Below are 22705 nucleotides of genomic sequence, written 5' to 3' on the forward strand. Positions count from 1 at the left end.
TCCAAAAAAACATTACAAAAAATCAGCCAAACGAGGAGCTGGTTTTTTGAAAAAATAAACAAAATTGACACCCCATTGGCCCAACTAACTAAAAAAAAGAAGAGAAAAGACCCAAATCAATAGGATCAGAGATGAAATGGGAAACATAACAACAGACGCCACAGAAATAAAAAGAATCATCAGAAATTACTACAAGGACTTGTATGCCAGCAAACAAGGAAATCTATCAGAAATGGACAGATTCTTGGACACATACAACCTCCCTAAATTGAGCCAGGAAGACATAGAAAACCTAAACAGACCAATAACTGACACAGAAATTGAAGCAGTAATAAAGGCCCTCCCAACAAAGAAAAGCCCAGGGCCAGATGGATTCACTGCTGAGTTCTACCAGACATTTAGAGAAGAACTAACTCCAATTCTTCTCAAACTATTCAGAGCAATCGAAAAAGAGGGAATCCTCCCAAATTCTTTCTATGAAGCCACCATCACCTTAATTCCTAAGCCAGAAAGAGACGCAACATTGAAAGAGAATTACAGACCAATATCCCTGATGAACATAGATGCAAAAATACTCAATAAAATTCTGGCCAATAGAATGCAACAACACATCAGAAAGATCATCCACCCAGACCAAGTGGGATTCATCCCCGGTATGCAGGGATGGTTCAACATTCGCAAAACAATCAACGTAATACACTACATTAACAGACTGCAGAAGAAAAACCATATGATTCTCTCAATAGACGCAGAGAAAGAATTTGATAAAATACAACACCCTTTCATGATGAAAACTCTAAGCAAACTGGGTATGGAAGGAACATTCCTTAATACAATCAAAGCAATATATGAAAAACCCACGGCCAACATCCTATTGAATGGGGAAAAGTTGGAAGCATTTCCACTGAAATCTGGTACCAGACAGGGATGCCCTCTCTCACCACTGCTATTCAATATAGTTCTGGAAGTTTTGGCCAGAGCTATTAGGCAAGAAAAAGAAATTAAAGGGATACAAATCGGGAAGGACGAACTCAAACTATCCCTCTTTGCAGATGATATGATTCTTTATTTAGGGGACCCAAAGAACTCTACTAAGAGACTGCTGGAACTCATCGAAGAGTTTGGCAAAGTAGAAGGATATAAAATCAATCCACAAAAATCAACAGCCTTTGTATACACAGGCAATGCCACGGCTGAGGAAGAACTTCTAAAATCAATGCCATTCACAATAGCTACAAAAACAATCAAATACCTTGGAATAAACTTAACCAAAGACGTTAAAGATCTCTACGATGAAAACTACAAAACCTTACAGAAAGAAATAGAAGAGGATACCAAAAAATGGAGAAATCTTCCATGCTCATGGATTGGAAGAATCAATATCATCAAAATGTCTATTCTCCCAAAAGCAATTTATACATTCAATGCAATACCCATCAAGATCCCGAAGACCTTCTTCTCAGATCTGGAAAAAATGATGCTGAAATTCATATGGAGACACAGAAGACCTCGAATAGCCAAAGCAATCCTGTACAACAAAAACAAAGCCAGAGGCATCACAATACCTGATTTTAGGACATACTACAGGGCAGTTGTTATCAAAACAGCATGGTACTGGTACAGAAACAGATGGATAGACCAATGGAACAGAATAGAAACACCAGAAATCAATCCAAACATCTACAGCCAACTTATATTTGACCAAAGATCCAAATCTAATCCCTGGAATAAGGACAGCCTATTCAATAAATGGTGCTGGGAAAATTGGATTTCCACGTGCAGAAGCTTGAAGCAAGACCCATACCTATCACCTTACACAAAAATTCACTCAACATGGATTAAAGACTTAAATCTACAACCCGAAACCATCAAATTATTAGAGAGCATTGGAGAAACCCTGCAAGATATAGGCACAGGCAAAGACTTCCTGGAAAATACTCCAACAGCACAGGCAGTCAAAACCAAAATTAACATTTGGGACTGCATCAAATTGAGAAGTTTCTGTACTTCAAAAGAAACAGTCAGGAAAGTGAAGAGGCAACCAACAGAATGGGAAAAAATATTCGCAAACTATACTACAGATAAAGGATTGATAACCAGAATCTACAAAGAAATCAAGAAAATCCACAACAACAAAACAAACAACCCACTTAAGAGATGGGCCAAGGACCTCAATAGACACTTTTCGAAAGAGGAAATCCAAATGGCCAACAGACACATGAAAAAATGTTCAAGATCACTAGCAATCAGAGAAATGCAAATCAAAACCACAATGAGGTTCCATCTCACCCTGGTTAGAATGGCTCACATTCAGAAATCTACCAACAACAGATGCTGGAGAGGATGTGGGGAAAAAGGGACACTAATCCACTGTTGGTGGGAATGCAAACTGGTTAAGCCACTATGGAAGTCTGTCTGGAGATTCCTCAGAAACCTGAACATAACCCTACCATACAACCCAGCCATCCCACTCCTTGCAATTTACCCAAAGGAAATTAATTTGGCAAATAAAAAAGCCATCTGCACATTAATGTTTATTGCAGCTCAATTCACAATAGCTAAGACCTGGAACCAACCCAAATGCCCATCAACAGTAGACTGGATAAAGAAATTATGGGACATGTACTCCATAGAATACTATACAGCAGTAAGAAACAACGAAACCCAGTCATTTGCAACAAGATGGAGCAATCTGGAAAACATCATGCTGAGTGAATTAAGCCAGTCCCAAAGAGAAAAATATCATTTGTTTTCCCTGATCGGTGACAAATGAGCGCCAAAGGGGAAACCTGTTAAGTGAAATGGACACTATAAGCAACAATGAACTGATCAGCTCCTGTCCTGACTTTAGATGTACAATGTAATACTTTATCCTTTTTAGTATTTGTTGTTGTTGTTGTTGTTCTAGTACTATTGGTTGAACTCAGTAATTAACACACAATTATTCTTAGGTGTTTAAATTTTAACTGAAAAGTGATCCCTGTTAAATCTAAGAGTGGAAAAAGAGAGGGAGGAGATGAAGAGCTATGGGTTATTTAACTATGTGCTTATTTTCAAAGACTTGAATAATCACCTTGTAACAATGATCAGATTTGGTCTATGTTATGTCATGATTTTAAGGAATCTTATTTCAACCAGATATTTTGGATTTTGATATTGGTCTATTATGCTATGTTATATGTGCGTACATATTGTATGTCCACATGGGGAAATTTTATTAAGAGTTTTATTTTAAATGGCTTTTAGATAAGATTGTCCATAAATTTAAGCTGCTAAAATCAATCAAAGATACATTTTAATTTGTATGACCTGAATCTGTGTATCATATGTTTTAAACTTGTTGGTAGAAAGAAACTAAAAACATTTTAGATGGTTGTGCTTAAGTTTACTGGTTAAACAAACTACACCATGTTAGATATTTAAGACGTGTTTTCAAATACATGATTCTTAAAATTTATAGAAGGCATTGGACCTTCTGGTAAATGTTTTATTAAGTTCTTATCTAAGGGTTGAAACGGTTTGCTAAGTATTCATGTAATATTGCTATTGTCAGCAAGTGATCTAGGACTTGCTCCCTCATTTCTCTATTCTAAGCCCAACTTGTTCTTTCACTTCTCTATTCTCTTCAAGGTAGGGAACTAATTCTATTATGAAGGAATCTGTAGGATGCACAATTTAATCTTTAGACCTTATAAGAGATGGCTAACATTTTTCTGTAATAGCATAGCCAAAATAAGAACTTAACTAATAATCTCATAGCTAGATTCACATCGCCATCAGCGAAGTATACAGTAAGTAGAAAAAAAAAACCTCCCTTTCAGACCAAAGGGAAAGAAAGTTTTAAAGTGAGAATATAATTTTCCTCATGGGCATTGTCTACCTTAGAAAAACTACTACAGAACATGCCTGTGACTATAGACCTGTAGTTCAGGCCACCAAAGATTAGAGATGGGACACGGGCACTCCCTTGACTTGCATCGTCTGGTCTGCTTTAACACAAACCAGGAGGAAAAGAAAGCTAGGCATCAGAAACAATGGGTGGCAGGCCTATTAATGGCTGATCTGTACAGTGATCTGCCCTCAAGGAGACCCAACAGGCCAGTCCACTGCAGTGGCTTTCAATGTGGTAAGCCTGGGCTTCAGCAGAAGTCAGCTTGTGAAGAGCCCTGGCAGCTCTGCCAAGAGTTGGATCACTGGAAATGGACCTGCCCTGGAATCGAAGGATGCCCAGGTCAGAGCCACAGATCTTATTGGCTCCAAGCTGAAAAGCCCTTCACTCAGCCCAACTTCCAAAGTCACCACTGCAGTTGAGGGGACAGCCAAGTAGGGTCAGCAACATTGCAGGCAGAACTGTAAATTTCTTGTTAGAGATGTCCCCTGCCTTTACCTGGCCAGCTCTCCTCCCAGGCCAGCCAAGTAATGAAAGTCAACAGAGTGCCTTCCCCTAGGAGGTTCACACCTCCCTTAGGATATACCCCATGTGAAGAGATAGATAGGTCTGGGCCTCTTAACTTACAAGGCCTAAAGCCCAACAGATTATTATCAAGCCCCTTCTATCAGGTTCTATTTGCCTCTCAATCAGAAAAATTACTTGTAGCTTAGACAGCACCTTTCTTAGCTCCTCTAATAATGACTCTGTCCTTTGTTCTAGACCCTGTCTAGTCCACTTGGGCCTCATTCCTTTGTAATCATAACCTCTACTCTACCACCAATGGCTCTACTCCCAACCTGAGTGTACTGATGGTCCTCTTCCCCACTTAATGCTGTATAATTGTTCAGACCTGGTTAAGGCCACTCTTAGGATCATTGGTTACTATCCTCAACCTGTCTTTTATGACCTTGTCTAAATATGATCAGAGTCGGGGAACTTGGAAGGCTTCCATAGCCTTGGCAACTCATGACGACAGCCTAGGGTGGTTACTGGCACCATAAACTAGAGTGTCAATTTGTTGGGTCAACCACAGGAGCCACTGTGCGCTTGCTCCTGATGTGGGATCTCTGTCCTTAATGTACTGTACATTTTGATTTAATGCTATAACTAGTACTCAAACAGTATGTTTCACTTTGTGTTTCTGTGTGGGTGCAAACTGTTGAAGTATTTATACTAAATTGATCTTCTGTATATAAATAGAATTGAAAATGAATCTTGATGTGAATGGAAAGGGAGAGGGAGCAGGAGAGGGGAGGGTTGCGGGTGGGAGGGAAATTATGGGAAGGGGAAGCCATTGTAATCCATAAGCTGTATACTGGAAATTTATATTCATTAAATAAAAGTAAAAAAAAAATAGAAAAAAAAATTTGCATAGTTTATAAAAACTATGATAAAAAAAACTATTAGAGTTGAGAAACACTTGTTTATTGAGTGAATGTAAAGTGATGCTATAACTAGTACTAAAACAGTATTTTTACACTTTGTGTTTCTGTGTGGGTGCAAACTCATGAAATCTTTACTTAGCATATACTGAATCAATCTTCTGTATATAAAGATAATTGAAAATGAAAAAAAACCCTGGTGTTAAATTGGAAATTGCATACAAAATTAATCAATTTTTTAAAAATATCATGTAGGATCTCTTTAATGTGCTGTACACTGTTATTTAATGCTATAACTAGTACTCCAACAGTATTTTTTCACTTTGTGTTGCTATGTGGGGGCAAACTGTTGAAATCTTTACTTAATACATAAACTGATTTTCTGTATATAAAGAGAATTGAAAATGAATCTTGATGTGAATGGAAGGGGAGAGGGAACGGGAAAAGGGAGTGTTGTGGGTGGGAGGGAAGTTATGGGGGGGGGGAGCCATTGTAATCCATAAGCTGTACTTTGAAATTTATATTCATTAAATAAAAGTTTAAAAAAAAAAGAATGACAGAATACTATCTTGGTAACTATATTTTACTATTTAAGATGCTTCATAAAATAATTTTAAATAAATAAGTTAATCGATTTGCATTTCAAATTATATCTTAATATGATTTTTAAAGATTTGTTTATTTGAAAGTCAGTGACAAAGAAAGTGAGAGACACACGGATTTTTCATGCACTGTATTTAATACCCAAAAGCCTAACAGCCAAGACTAAGCCAGGCCAAAGCCAATAGCCAGTAGCTCCATCTGTGTGTTACACATTGGTGGTACTTAAGCCATCATACACTGCCTTCCAGGTGCATGAGCAGGAAGATGGATTGTAAGAATGGAGTTGGAGGGATGTGAACCAGGCACTTAGACATGGGATTTGGATGTCTCAAGTGATGGCTCAATATGTTGTGCCACAATACCTATTTCCATTAATATAATTTTGCTAAGATTATTTATTGAATGAAATAGTAAACATTTTAGTGATTTCATCTTGACTTCTTATTAAAATTGTCATATACTGTTAGCTCTTGTGTTTACTCCCTCTTTCTCTTCCTTATCCCTTCTTGCATACATATAGACACAAGTATACACAATTTCTCACATATATTCAAGGCCATGCCGAAAAGTTTGTGTAAAATTGAACTAAAAGTTCATTTTTGTGAAAAATAAAATTTATGCAGTTTTTTCATAATATACATTTCCATGAATTTTATGAATGCCTCATGTATGCATGATTTTTGCACCAGAATAAACTTCCTTTTAATTCCACTGAACATAAACTTTTTGCAGTGTATTCATATGTATTATATGTTGATGTATATAGATATGTATATAGCATAACTACAATGGATGTACACAATCCTATCATACAAACTTATGATCTTCCAATGTCTGATTATGACCCTAAATATTATAACACACCTGAATCCACATGCTTTATAAATCCTGCAAGCAGTTAACTTGTTCATTTTTAAATATAAGGTAGTGCCTTTTTAATGTATGTATAATGTTCTCTTTAATTTTTTTAAATTTAACAAATATAAAATTATACATATTTATGTAGTACTATGTGTTGTTTCATTGCATGTATTTGACAGACAGAGTTAGACAGTGAGAGAGGGAGACAGAGAGAAAGGTCTTCCTTCTGTTGGTTCATCCCTCAAATGGCCACTATGGCCGCCACTGCACCGAACTGAAGATGTCGCTGCGCTGATCCAAAGCCAGAAGCCAGGTGCTTCCTCCTGGTCTCCCACGCGGGTGCAGGTGCCCAAGCACTTGGGCTATCCTCCACAGCCCTCCCAGGCCACAGCAGAGAGCTGGACTGGAAGAGGAGCAACCAGGACTAGAACCCGGCACCCATATGCAATGCCAGTGCCACAGGTGGGGGATTAACAAAGTAAGCCACAGCGGCAGCCCCTCAGTTCTTTTTTTTTTTAAATAGAGGTTGCATAAGAATTCTATTGTTTTTTTGTACACTGACAATATCCTCCAAGTTTGTGGACTTTGTTTCTTAATTTTAACAATTTTGGAGGATCCTTTGGGGATTTCTAAACATTTAAGATCATGTTATCTGAAAACAGTGATAATTTGGTTTCCTGTGTTCTAATTTGAGTGATATTTATTTCCTTGTCTAGCTTGAGTACTCTGGCTAGAACTTCCAGTAATATGGTGAAAAAAAGTTGTGAAGGTGGGCATCTTTATCTTGTTCCAGATCTTACTAAGCATCGAGCATTACCCATTTAAAATAATTTTAGTTGTTGTTTTGTCATATATGGTATTTATTATGTTTTGGTATGTTCTTTCTATATCCAATTTGTTCAGAGTTTTTATAATGAAGAATGTTGAGTGTTATCAAATGCCTTTTCTGTATCTACTGAGATGATTATGTGATTTTTATGTTTTGTTACGCTCTTGTGCTATATCATATTTATTTGTCAATGAATGCTGAAAAACCTTGGCATCCCTGGATGTGTTTTTTAACTTTATACTGTATTTCATTGCAAGGCATTCATTATCCATTTCAGTCTAGATACATTTGTCAATCACAAAATCCCTCTTCTCAAAATTAATATCAAGAATATTTTAAAGAGCTTAAATTCTATGTAGATAACACTCAAAATGATGACCTATCGTTACATCCTTTTTGTGAGAAAATCAGATTGTTGATACTAGAATTAGAATACAATCCTATTTTTATACTACTTTCTTCCTTATGTTGCTAGATTGTGAAGAGTATACATGGAAATCCATGAGTGGTCAATGGAATTATAGTGTTAAATTGCATTGCCTGCATCTTTCTCCTTCTACCCATCAACAAAGCCCTTACGAGTGGCAATTACTTACAAGCTATCTAAGCTTTCTACATGCTTCAAAATTTTCAGTTCACCAAAGCATTTTGCTTCCTTTTATTATTTTGACCTTAAACTATAGCACTCCATTTTATACAGATATGAATTTGAAAGCTATTAGAATTCATTTTCAAATATAAAAAGTTTATAAGATATCAGTTTTTCATTTAAGTTGTACCGATTTCAGTTATGAAAACATTTATGCTAGTTTTTTAATTAAAACTGTCATCTGTCTTCTTTCCACTCATATGGCTTCTAGCACATTAGTCATGCTCACTAGGTGCAGCAAAAGAGCTTGCCTTTAAATATTTTCAACATTTCTCCTGTCTAATGCCTACTGCCTTTTGAGCTAGCACTTTTTGTCTTTTCCCATAAACCAAAAACTGCTCTCAAATTTTGCCAGATTTCTAACAAAAATCTCATAACAAACATTCATTCCCACTCACTGAGAAATTTACTTCTAAATGAGCTTTTTGGAAGACAGATCTTTACCATATCTACTGCAATACACTTACAGGATTATGAACACAAAGTATGGATAGAAATTTTGAATAGAAACATATGGTTCTTTCCATCAATATGCAAGGCTAGTCTGAATTCCATCATATTACTAGTCTATTTTCCCATCCCTTGTTTGTGATGAAAGACTCATCTTTACCTTCTAAACCTCGATCTATCCATGGATATGACTCTACACACAAAACATTCAGGGTATCTTCGGTTTTCCTTCTTAAGACTTTTCTCAGACTGCTTTTATTTTCTACAGTCTTTCTTTTCTTAATCTCAGACTGGCATTTCTCACACTCCATCCACCTTTCCACCTGTCAATACACTCATCCCAGGACATGCAATCTTAAATCTTTTCTCTCATCAAGACAGCTACCATCTTCAAGCAGTAGCCAAATTTTCACTTAAAAAGCCTTGGACAGACAACCAGGTAGGTGGGAGGGAGAGAAATTAAGTCCTCCCTTAAAATGAGTAATTGAAGCTTCTGCAGAAGAAATTACTTTATTTGGAAGTTGGAAAAATGTAAAAGAAATTGAAAATTTGGCCTAATGTACATAAAGGTCAACTGCATTTGAGGGGAAGTTTGAATAAAAATATTCTTCTGTTCTTTATGTATGCATTTTAAAAGACTTCCTCTAGTAATTTGTGTACATAGCAAAACTGAGTAGAAGATACAGAGTTGCCACATAGTCCCTACCCACACAAATATTAAACCCTCTTCCTTTAAGAATCTCTAATGTCAGTGGTGCACTTGTATCTATGAACTTATATTAACATAATATTATCACTCAAAGTCTATAGTTTAAAGTAGGGTTCACACTAGGTGTAAATTTTATTAACTTTGGCAAATGTGTAATGGCACATATTCACTATTTTATAATCATACAGAATAATTTGCAGCCTTAAAAATCCTCTATATTCTGCCTATTCATCTTACCCCTTATTGTTCTTTAGCAACCACTGGTCTTTTTACTGTCTGTATACTTTTGCCTTTTCCAGAATTTCATATCATTGGAATCACACAATATGTAGCCTTTTAAACATAGCTTCTTGCACTTAATAATACGTATATAAGCTCCATCCAAGGCTTTTCAAAGTTTCATAGCTCATTTCTTCTTAGCAATGAGTAATATTTTGTTGTCTAGATATGCCCCAATTTACTTATACACTCACCTACTAAAGAATATATAAATTGGTTCCATATTTTCCCACTTGTATATAAAGCTGCTACAACCATCCATGTACAGGTTTTTGGATGTATATGAGTGATCAAATCATTTGGGTAAGTAGCAAGGCATGATATTCCTACATCATATGAAAAGAACACATTTAGTATATATGAAACTAACAAACTACCATTCTGAATCCCCAACAGCAATAAATGAAAGTTATTTTTCTAAATTTTCATCAGAATGTATTGTTAATGGTTCAGATTTTTGCCATTCAGAGGTGTACTTATATCTAATTTAATTTATAATTTCCAAATGATATTGAACACCTTTTTATTACTATCTACATGTGTTCTTTGATGAGGTATTTCTGCATGTTTTGATCATTTTGCAATAAAGTTTACTTCTTAGTGTTTACTTTCTTAGTGTTTAGTTTTAAGATCTATTTGTGTATGTTTTCTTAAATTTTTAATTTTTTAACTTTTATTTAATAAATATAAATTTCCAAAGTACAACTTTTGGATTATAGCAGCTTTTTCCCCCCATAACCTCCCTCCCACCCACAACTATCCCATCTCCTACTCCCTCACTCATCCAATTCACATCAAAATTCATTTTTCAATTATCTTTATATACAGAAGATCAGCTTAGTATATAATAAGTGAATATTTCAACAGACTGCACACACACAGAAACACAAAGTATAAAGTACTGTTTGAGTACTAGTTATACCATTAATTCGTACAGTACAACACATTAAGGAGAGAGATCCTACATGGGGAGTAAGTACACAGTGACTCCTGTTGTTGATTTAACAATTGACACTCTTATTAATGGGGTCAGTAATCACCTGAGGCTCTTGTCATGAGTTGCCAAGGTTATGGAAGCCTCTTGAGTTCGCCAACTCCGATCATATTTAGAGATGGTCATAGTCAAAGTGGAAGTTCTCTCCTCCCTTCAGAGAAAGGTACCTCCTTTGATGGCCTATTCTTTCTGCTGGGATCTCACTCACAGAGATCTTTCATTTAGGTGGTTTTTCTGTTTTGTTTTTGTTTTTGTTTTTGTTTTGCCAGAGTGTCTTGGCTTTTCAAGCCTGAAATAAATACTCTCCTGGGCTTTTTAGCCAGATCCGAATTCCTTAAGGCCTGATTCTGTGGCCAGAGTGCTGTTTAGGACATCTGCCATTCTGAGTCTGCTGTGTATCGCGTTTCCCATGTTGGATAGTTATCTCTTTTTTAATTCTATCAGTTAGTATTAGCATCAATCCCATCAAGGTGGCATGTACCAATGCCATCTCACTAGTCAAAGTGATCAGTTTCAGTTCATAATTGATCATAATGATAGGATTAACAGTCAAAGGGATCACATAAACAAGACTAGTGTCTGCTAATACTAATTGATAAAATTTTAATTCTTTATTAGAGAGACAGAGAGACACATATACAGAGAAAGACAGTTTCCATGCACTTGTTCATTATGCAGTGCCTTCCACAGTTGGGGACAGATCAAGAAAGAAGCTTGGAATTGGAATTCAATATAGGATACGCACATGAGTGGAAGAATACAAACACTTGAACCATTGTTTCTGCCTCCCAGGATACACACTAGCAGGAAGCTGGAATTAGGAGATAGTGCCAAGAATTAAACCCAGGCCCTCCAGTGTGGAACATGAATATCCTACTGGTGGTTTAAATGCCTGGTAAAATGTCCATCCCTCTATACTTTATAAACATATTCTTTATGCACGTGTGTGTGTCTTTTAAGTATTTTTCCCATTCTGTGGTTTGTGTTCTTATTTTATTGGCATTGCAATTTATAGAGAAATTTTCAGCTTTAAGAAAGCCCAATTTACCAATTATTTCTTTCATGTTTTGTGTTCTTTCTATTGTGTCCTATTGAAATATCACAGAGTACTCTATTCATTCACCAATTACAATGTGTCTTGATTTCTGTAACTTTATAGTAAATCTTGATGTCAGATAGAGTCAGATAACAACTTTATTCTCATGCTTCAATTCTAAAGTTGGCTATTCCTTGTCGTTTTCCTCTCCGTTTAAACTTTCAAATCATTTTCCTGATATCCACAGTTACTTGCTGGATTTTGTTTGAAGCTCTGTTTATCAACTTCATTTTTAATGTAAATGCTAATTTTTTCCTAAGAAAAATCTAATGATGGTGATTAGATAATTAGAGAATGAGGGTGAGATACTATCTCTGTAAGCTAAGAGAAATATCTGGATGGCTCCTATATACACCATGTGACTGTGCACTTGCTCTATTCATTTATAAGTTTGATATTGGATAGGATAATTAGGAAATAATTGTAAGAAAATAATGAAAAAATGGAAATTCCAAAATCCTAACTCTGTCCTTGGATCCCCTACCATAATTTCAGGGGAAAAACAAAAACATGCATTAAGAGGAAGTATGTTAAGTTACATTAAACTATATAAATATGTGGTTTAAGTGACTGAATCTCATCATTAATTGAACTGACACTAAAATTCAGTCACATTAACAATAAGCAGCATATGTATGGAGATACCTTAATGAGGACCAAGAAAAACATTATGCAAATTCAAAGGTAAAGCTCTACAATGGATGAACATTAATATGAAATTTAAATAATAATAGGCTAATAGTTGAACCAACATATAGCATTAGTCATTACTGTATCTATGCTAATAGAAAAACTTCAAAGGCATTATAAATTCTTATTGCAAGAAGCTCTAGCATTTCAAGATTAGTTACTTTTTAAAAACAATGTATAACCCACCAAGAGTGCCCTTGTTAAACAAAAGGTAAGGTTTTTTTTTATTATTTCCCTTTATTAAAATATAACTGTACTTTTGCATATATATCTTCTTGGGTACTCTTTAAAATTTATCTCAGAATATATTTTAGAATCACAAATCACAGACAAAACAGCATCTTTTCTTTGTTTTGAAAAGTGACTATTTCCTAGCAGGAGAGCAGCATGCAATTCAAACGCAAAGAACATAAACAGGGCTATGTTTTAGAATTTAGCTTATGCAAAAGTAGCCTCTTTCCACATGAACAAAGAATCATTTTTAGTAACATAGGAAAACTGACTTTCAATTAAGCCTAAAGCATATACAAATCAAGTCTAATTAGTCCAGCCCTCTAAATATGATCTGCAATTATGAGATAAATCTACCCAGAGAGATTTATTAAACCTTATCATTTTTGAACCGAAACTTCAATGAGTTTGCCTTTAGCAGCACCCTGCAGTGACTGGCAAGGTTTTCATAATCCTTCTGGTTCCTCAGGTGCACTCTCCATACAACTCTATGAGAAAAATTACTTTGTGCTGTTGTTGCCACTGGAACCAGATTTTTGCCAGTCATCCCCTTTAAATTTTCTGTTCTGTGTTTCTGCTTTTCCACTTCTCCAATCAACAACAACTAAAAATACATGGTCCAGAATCCATATTTGTGAAATGACTTTGCAGTCCCTGACATCCAGCTAATGCAATCACAAAGATTGAGGCTTTGTATGCAGCACAAAATGATCATGTAGGGGCAGATAGACATAGCAAAAATCTGGTGCTGAGCATAACCACTGTGCAGAATTTCTGATTATACTAGTCCCAAAATGCCTGAACTGTGAAAGACGCATCTACTTGAAGTAACATGCAATGCAGAGAAACAATCTTGAGAAACTGTATTTGTTTGTTCATCTTGTCCCTAAAGCACAGTCTTCTTAAAGTATTGCCAAATGTTCTGTTCATATTTGCTTTCTCTGTCCAGGGAATAAGTTTTCCTAGATTTTAACAAAGTTACCAAGAAAAAAGAATCTTTCTTCACTTCAAGCCATTTTATTCTATTAATAAAGTCCTTGAATTGTACCCAGCTATATATCACAAATGACTCTGTTCCTCTTTACCAGACAAAAATGATTTCCTGGTTCATTTTTACAAGGTATGTGCTTTTAGAATTGTATTGACTGCTGTGATGAGAATGTTTAGTTTCATAGATGTGATTTTTTTTTAATTACTGATTTGAATGGCAGAACAACAGATAGAGAGGGAGAAACAGAAAGAGACATTTCATCCACTGGTTCACTCTTCAAATGCCTGCAACAGCTAGGTCTGGGATATGCCAAAGCTAGGAGCCAGGAATTCAGTCAAGGTCTTCCATGTAGGTGGCAGGGACCAAAGTACTTAGATCAACTTCCCCCACCTTACCAGGCATAGTAGCAGTAATCAGGATCACAATCAGAGCAGCTCTGACTTGACTCAGACAAGCACTCCAAAACAGGATGTCAGTGTCACAAGCGGCAGCTTAAGCCAATGTGCCACAAGGCTGGCTCTGTGGTCATCATGTCTATCCTGAGATGTCTACTAGATAACTAACAAAAATTGGAGTCAAAGCAAATTCAGGTGATACCTATTCAGATTGAGAACCCTGATTTGGTTTATGGTATGAACCTAAAACTGGCCACACCCAAGCAAATAAACCACTGAACTGAGAACCTATTTGTCAACAGAAATCCTAACCAAAAATTTGCTCATATCCCACTAGAAAAAGCATCCATTTCCTGACTTTAGCAATTGCTCACTCAACTATGTTTCTATGTGCTAATATTCTGTTAGCTTCACTAACAAAGTGAGCACATCTCCCCTCACTATATTAAGCTTTTCTCGGGTGATAATTTGACATTTTATTTTTAGGCAGGTAATGTAACACTTTTCTCTGTCATTTTCTGGCTAAATAATACATCTGATGTTTCTCCATTTTTTCAGTATATTTAGATCATTATGTATCTGGCCATCCTCAGATAACCTAGAAGACCAGGTGAAAATTATGTTCACATTGTATCCTCCCCTGCCAATGTTATATGAGTTTAAAAATTGGAACATGTAATAGATGTTCTAGATGCTGAAGATTTTGATGTCTGCTATTACCAGTATGTATTGATTCATTCCCTTGGACTGCTTCACCAGCATTTTAAGTCTGACAGCACACAAAAACTTTTGTAGAAAAAAGTACTTAAGGAACAGTCACGCCATAAACTACTAAATAAGAAAAAATGACCATCTTGATTGTCTAGCATTTCTTATTTTATTTTGTGCATTTTCACAATTCCTTGTAAAAAAAAAGTCTGGGTTTTTTTTTGTTCTATTTATTTAAATTACTTATTGAATAGTATGCATCAGCACTGTGCTAAGCAGTGGAGAATACTTAAAATAGAAATGACAATAACATTTACATTAAAAAATAAGTAAAATCCCCATGAAGGTAAGGACCTAGTTTGTTGTATTCACTGTTGCATCCTTGGTCCATATAGGTACTCAAATACCTACTGAACATAACAATGTCAGATTTTATCTTTCTGCTTATTTAATCCCCCCGACTCCATCAGGAAATCAGTCTCAGCAGCATTTCCTATGACATTGTCCCAGAATTCACACTCTAGGCCAGAATATTCATTTTCCTTCCTCCTATTACTATCTCCCTGTTTAGCAAGGGGCTGGAAAGTGAAATAACCTAATTTGACCTATGGTGTGCAGCTCCCAAACTCCATCTTATTTCCTTACTGCACTTACTATATTTATGGAAAATAAGCATACATGCAATATTACAAAATGATATAATAGTGAATGACTTAGCAGTCTATGTGATTAGATATTATGTGAGTCAAGAAAAGGCAGTGTGTGATTCCCCCTGGGAAATGGGCAGAGGAGATATCACAAAGACACTGAGTTGTGTCTAGTAGGTGTCACTGTTTCACTGGGCAAAGCCCAAGCCCGGGTGAGGAGTGCAGACAGGTGAGATTGGAAATATGTGAAACAACCAGATCAGTACTGTTGTCCTATGCTGTGCTGTGTTACCAGTTTATACTCTAGTCCATGGAAAGTATTTGAAGTGTTTTGATCAGAGGAGAAATTTGAATGGAATTTTCTCTTTTGAAGAACATCTTAGCAGTACTGAGGTAGAGGCTTCACATGAATGGGAGGTAGAAGTAGGGAGACCAGTTTTACTACTATCACTGCAGTACAAAAGAGAAGTAATAAAGAGCTGAATCAAAGGAGTGACAAGAAAAATGCAAAGCAGGAAATAATTAAAGTGTATTTTAGTGTGAGCTAGACTTAGCAAGATGTGATGAATGAGTAGAGTGGGTGAAAAACGGGGTAATTGAATGTTGCTGAATTCCCAGGTGAACCCATTTAGTTGACAACAGTTTCTGTTATTGCAATAGGAAATTCAGAAGTAGTAAATTCAAAGTAGGAGATACACAAAGTGAGATAAGTTATACTTCTGAGCATGTTGTTTACAGATTAATAGGTCTAATGAGAACAGTGGGCTGTTCTTACTTTCTTCACTGTGGGTTTTAACACAGTTTCTAGCTACCATCTGATAGTTTCAACTATTATCGCAACCAGTTAGGACTGAAACATGTATACAAGGTGTTGTCATTTGCCATGTAATGGTCCTTTAAAAACAGAATTCCCCAAACTAAAAATGTCAACAAATGCTAATATCTATTAATAAGTGAACCAAGTTAACCAATGTAACTGCTTTTTCACTGAACATCTTTCCAAAGATGTAAAATTAGTACAGGTAAATGAATATTTCTGGAATTATACCTACAAGAAAATGAGGGCAAATGGTACTGATGAAAACATAACCAAACAGGAAAATCAGGCAATTTGGTGCTGTACCAGGTTGAGTATGGTTCCCCTAAAATTTGTGCCTACCCAGAACCCCAGAACCATAGCCTATTTGGAAATAGGATCTTTTCAGACATAATTAGGTTAGTTTAAAAGAGGTCTTATTGGATTAAAGTGATTCCTAATCCCATAGTTTGTATCCTTAACAAAGAAAACAAAGTCATAGGTAGACACACGGGGGAAACACCAAGTGATGCTATGGTCAACAATTTCAGTGATGTATCCATAAACCAATGCATAGCAATGACTCCTGGAAATTTCTAGAAGCCAAGAAGAGGCCAGGAAAGGTTCTCTCTCAGATCCCTCAGAGACAGCACGGCCCTGCTGATATCTTGATTGCAGAATCCTAGTTTCTAAACTAGACTTTCATAAAGTCATCCAGTGCATGGTAATTTATTTTGAGTGTCTTAGGAACATACTATGATTTCTACATTACATATAATATTTGTTCAGTTTAATTCCAAAACAAGTCTTAAAGCATTAATAAAATCAAATATAAGTATTAAGCAAAAAATTAAATTAAAAGTTAATATTGTAATTTTTAGTTGGATACAAGATTAAAAGCATCATATTTATTAAGAGAAATTGTATTCTGAGAAAAACTGCACTGGCAATAAACAGTGTATCACAAGCTCCTTTCTACTTTCCACTCGCAAGAAACAAATAAGAAAAATCACTGTATTACAAGTAAATGAGAGAGAGAAGTATCATTGTATAGTACATCACCACACAGGACAGATTTCACTCCAAACAATAAGACATTTCCTCTTTGGTTTCATAGGCTATATTTTTCTTTGCAACATACTTTATAATAAATCAATTTAGTATAATAACAAGCAATTCATATACCCCAATGGTTCCTATAACTTTATAGGACAACACAATAATTGGTGATCATGGGCATGACCCTGAGTCATCTGGCAAAGGTTTAATTCAATATCTTCTGTTTCATAAGCAGGGACTGTCTAGTACATTTATAAAGTGGATGTAAGTGAGCCTGAAAGAGATGATTGACAGTTTTAGACACGCCCAGTGTCAGCAGGAGACAAATTGGCAGTACAGCAGAGCAGGTTCAACCAAGTAAGGAGGGGCAGGGTGGCAGCTGAGTGGAGAAGGGATAGGGGCTGCAGATTGATGGAGAGCGGAGATTTGCCAAAACAAAGAAACTGGAAGTGACACTTCCAGGAGAAAGGGCACAGAACAGAGAAAGATAATAATCTCTAGCTGGGTGAAAAAGCAGCAGAGGAATGACAGAGTGACAAAATTGAAGGAAAAATGCTTTATTCATTTCTTAGTTGCCTCCATGAAGTGTGTAAGCAGTATTATCATCTTCTACTCTTGACTGAGTCTTTTCTGTATAGAAGCCACTGCACGAAGCTTTTTAGTGCTTCATCTCCTTCATCCTCCACAAGGAACCAGTGAAGCATGTTCATTAGTAAAGTTGTCCAAAATTATAAAACTAGTAAATGACAGAAACAATAGCATAGTCAGGTCTTACTTGCTACAAAAGATCTACTCTTGGGGTGGGTGTTTGGTGCAGCAAAAAGATGCATCTTGGGATACCCACTTCCTTTACTGGAGTGCCTGGGATGGAGTCCTGGCTCTTCTTCAGATCCAGCTTCCTATACGTGCATACTATGTGAGGCAGCAGGTAGTGACTCAAGTAGTCGTGTCCTTGCCACCTACTTTGGAGACCCAGATTGAGCTGATTTGTGGTTTCAATCTAGCCATACATTGACTTGTTTTCTTTTTACAGCAATTTATGCAGTTTTCTATTCACTATTTTCCCAAAATTCATTATTATCTAATTTGGTGAGTTCTTAACTGTCCTTCATTTCAGATTGTTTTTGTAGGAGTCAAATTATAGATCTGAAGTAAAAGAACTTTATTTGTGCTAAGCATCAGCTAGGTGTTCTGAGGAGTTGGAAACACATCTCTGGACACTAACTTGAAAATGAAAATGATACAAAGATTAGTCATCCTAGAAGATGATCACATGGCAACAAGGACTCTGCCCCAGGAAATACAGGAATGAATGCAGTGACAAAAGTATTGCATATTTTAGTGATATTTCTATTGTAAATATTTTAAGCATGGTCTGGTAGAAATAGTTGCAACTTTCTTCAGAACATTCATTCTGAATAAATAAGTTGTGAGCAAAATCTGACTGAAATTACATTGAAATATTTATGAATGTATGTTTATAAGTTTACAACCACATCAACTTAAAGAATGAAGTTGATGTTTTGTTTAAAAGAAAAAAAAGTGTTCAAGGTAGGAGTTTGAGCAGTTAAGACATTGCCATCCCATTACAGCATGCATGGGTTTGTTAACAATCTCTGGTTTCCCAAAAATGTGCATTCTGGGAGTCAGAGGTAATGTCTCAGGTAATTGGGATCCTGTCTGCCTGTGGGAGACCTGGATTGAGTTCCCAGCTCCAGGCTCAGCCGTGGCCCATTCCCAGCTGTTATGGCCTTGAGGGAGTGAGCTGACAGCTGACAGCTCTCTGTCTCCCACTTTCTCTGTGTCTTCCTTTCAAGTAAATAATTTTTTAAAATTTATAAAGATAAGTATGCTAAAATAACCAAAGGCAATGACTACCATAGAAGTGGTCAGGAAATTTGGAAAGATTGCATCTAGTTCACATCCTAAAACACTTACAAAACTTAGTGTCCTATAAACAAGAAAGTTTGTGGTGGATTTCCCATGTGGCATAGAAAGTTTGATAAGACAGAACTCAGGGGGCATATTTTGAGTCAGTCTTTATTTGCTTGGAGAACTAATACATTCCTAAGTCCTCACCCTTACTAGCAAGATAATCATATGGCTCCAAGCATTTGGTGTCAGTGTTTATATTGAATGACATACCCAGAGAATCACTAAAGCCTTGCAATTGCCATGCCTAAGAAAGCAGAGTCAGAAAGTTCCACACATAATAATCTGAGTATAGCCTGGACTTCTGGGCTCACTGGGCATGAAGGACAGTCATTACTTGGAGGAGGGGTACCCTCGAATTAGTGGTCCTCCTTGACAAAATGACCTTGTTTAATGCCCCCTGTGCCATTCACTCCTCCATTCTTGATCAGCCAGTTCCATTTATCATTCTAATTAGGCAGCATCTTGCCAGTTCAATCAGCCTCAATTACTTTAGGCCTCATTAGTGACTGACATACTGTAACAAGTGCATCTTTGAAGGAGCAAGGTCAGATAAGGAAGTTGAGTAAGAGCAAATGCATTCATATTTTTATAGACAAAGCATTTAATTTTAGCAAAACATTCATAAGATACTCAAAATTCTTTATTCCATAGTCATGCTTTAGCCCTCTGGTCAAAAATATTTTATTTATAATTAGCATCATGTAAATGCCCTCAAAATTTGCTATCTGAATTTCTGATCAGAGTTTAAAATAATTTTTAGATTTACAAAAATAGTGTTTACTTCTGTTTCTTGAAGGTTGAAAAGATAAAGCAGAAAAGAAGAAAAAAATGTTCAGATTAGGTGATCATTGAATGAAGTTTTTCTGTTTCCATTTATTTGAGCCTAGAAGAACACATGTAATATTATGAAATAATAGAATTATAATATGATACCTATCTGGAGGAACATTTCTGAAATGCTATTAAGTGAAAATGGCAGATTGTTGACTATATATACAGCTATTTAAAATATGCATGGGGCAGGCATTTGGCCTAGCAGAGTGCCTGATATGTGGCTCGTCTCCCAATTCTAGTTTCTTCTTATTGCATCTTGTGAGGCAGCAGATATTGGCTCAAGTGTTAGATCCCCACTACCATCTGAGAGAACAAGTCTGTTCCTAACTCCTAAATACAGGCTGTTCAAACACTGACTCTTAGAGGCAAATTGGGAATGAACCAGCAGAGGTAGATGCTCCCACATCCTCTCTCTACTTTCTCCAAAATAATGGAAAAGAATTAAAGTAAATTAGGGGCAAATATTTGGCACAGCAGTTAAGATGCTGCTTGTGTTGCCCACATCCTATATCCAGTGCCTGGGTTTGAGTCCTGGCTCCACTTTGAATTTCAGCTTCATGTAAATGTGTACCAAGAGAGGCTGTAGATAATGATTCAAGAGTTTAGCTCACTGCTGTCTGCATGTGAGACTGGACTTGAAAGGGGCTCCTAGCTTCAGCCTGGCCCAGCCATGGCTGTGGGAGGACTTGAGGGGTGATCATCAGATGACAGATACTATTCTTTATTTCTTTTTCTTTCACTCTATTTCAAATAAAATAATAAAAAATAAAAATATGAATACATATGGTCAACATCTATAAGAGTGTAAAAATGTTAAAATAATAGGATTATCATAATATTACTTCATTTTGCTTGTTTTATATTATGTAGAAGGTTTATGTTTTTAATGTTTTCTATTTTTTATAAGAAATCTATTATAAACAGTAAAAAAATGAAAAATGATATCTGTAATTTTGGGAATGGCTTATTCACTAAGTAAAATGGTTTCCACTTGTCACCACCTTGTTGCAAAAGACAGGATTTCATTTTTTTTTTTTTTACAGCTGAGCAGTACTCCATAGTATATATATATATACCATGATTTCTCTACCCAGTCAACAGCTGATGGACATCTGGGTTGATTCCATCTCTTAATTATTGTGAATTGTGCTGCAAAGAACAAGAGAGTACAGATAATCCTTTCAGATGCTGATTTCTTTTGGATTGGGTAAATTGCCAGGATTGGGATGGCTGCATCACATGGTAGGTCTATATTCAGAGTTCTGAGGTATCTCCATACTATCTTCCACAGGGGAAGCACAACTTCACATTCCCACCAACAGTGGACCAGGGTGCTTTTTCCCCATATCCTCACCAGCATTTGTTGTTTGTTGATTTCTGTATGACAGCCATTCTAACTAGAGTGAAGTGAAACTTCAATGTGGTTTTGATTTGCATTTCCCTGATGGCTAATGATCCTGAGTATTTTTGTCATGTATACTTCATTCCATTGTTGTCAGGGAAGACGAATGGTATGATTTCAATTTTTTTGAATTTTTTGAGATTTGCTTTATGGCCTAGCATATGCCATAAAGGTCTATCTAGGTCTATCCCAGAGAAAGTTCCATGCACTGAAGAGAAGAATGTGTATTCTGCCACTGTGGGCTGAAAAGTTCTGTAAATATCCATTAGGTTCATTTGGTCCATACTATTGATTAACTCTGTTGTTTCCTTGCTAAATTTTTGTTTGGTTGATCTGTCCATTGCTGTAAGTGGGCTATTGAAATTGCCTGTTACTATTGTATGGGAGTCTATGTCTCCCTTTAGATCCATTAACATTTCTTTTAAACAGCCAGGTGCCCTGTAATTAGGTACATACATATTTTTTAAAGATTTATTTATTTTTAGTTGAAAGAATTACAGAGAGAGAGGAGAAGAGGCAGAGAGAGAGAGAATCTTCCATCCACTGGTTCACTTCCCAGTTGGTTGCAATGGCCAGAGCTGTGCCAATTTGAAGCCAGGAGCCAGGAGTTCCTTCTGGGTCACCCATGCAGGTCCAGGGACCCAAGGACTTGGGCCATCTTCTACTGCTTTCACAAGCCATAGCAGAGAGCTGGATCATAAATGGAGCAGCTAGTACTCAAACTGGCCCCCTTATGGAATGCTGGTACTGCAGGTGGCACCTTTACCCACTACACCACAGCACTGGCCCCAGGTGCATATACATTTATTATAGTCACATCTTCCTGGTGAATTGACCTTTTAATCATTACATAGTGCCCTTCCTATGCTACAGTCCATTTTGCCTCATATTGGGATGGCTATACCAGCTCTATATTGGTTTCTGACACATCAAATAACTTTTTTCCACCCTCTGACTTTCAGTCTACATGTATCTTTGTTGGTGAGATGTGTTTCTTATAGGTAGCAAATAGATGGCTTTGTTTTCAATCCATTCAGCGAGTCTGTACCTTTTAACTGGAGAGTTGAGCCCATTTACATTCAAGGTGACTACTGATAAATAACAACTTGGACCTGCCATTTTTCCATAAATATTCCTATTGTTTATTTTGGGTTTCTTTTGTATTTTTACTGTGATTTTCTTCCTTCACATTTTTTTCACAATGATGGCTATCTTTCTTTGTTTCCCTCTGTAG

The sequence above is a fragment of the Lepus europaeus genome, chromosome 3, assembly GCF_033115175.1.
Source record: "Lepus europaeus isolate LE1 chromosome 3, mLepTim1.pri, whole genome shotgun sequence".
Classification (NCBI taxonomy): Eukaryota; Metazoa; Chordata; class Mammalia; order Lagomorpha; family Leporidae; genus Lepus; species Lepus europaeus.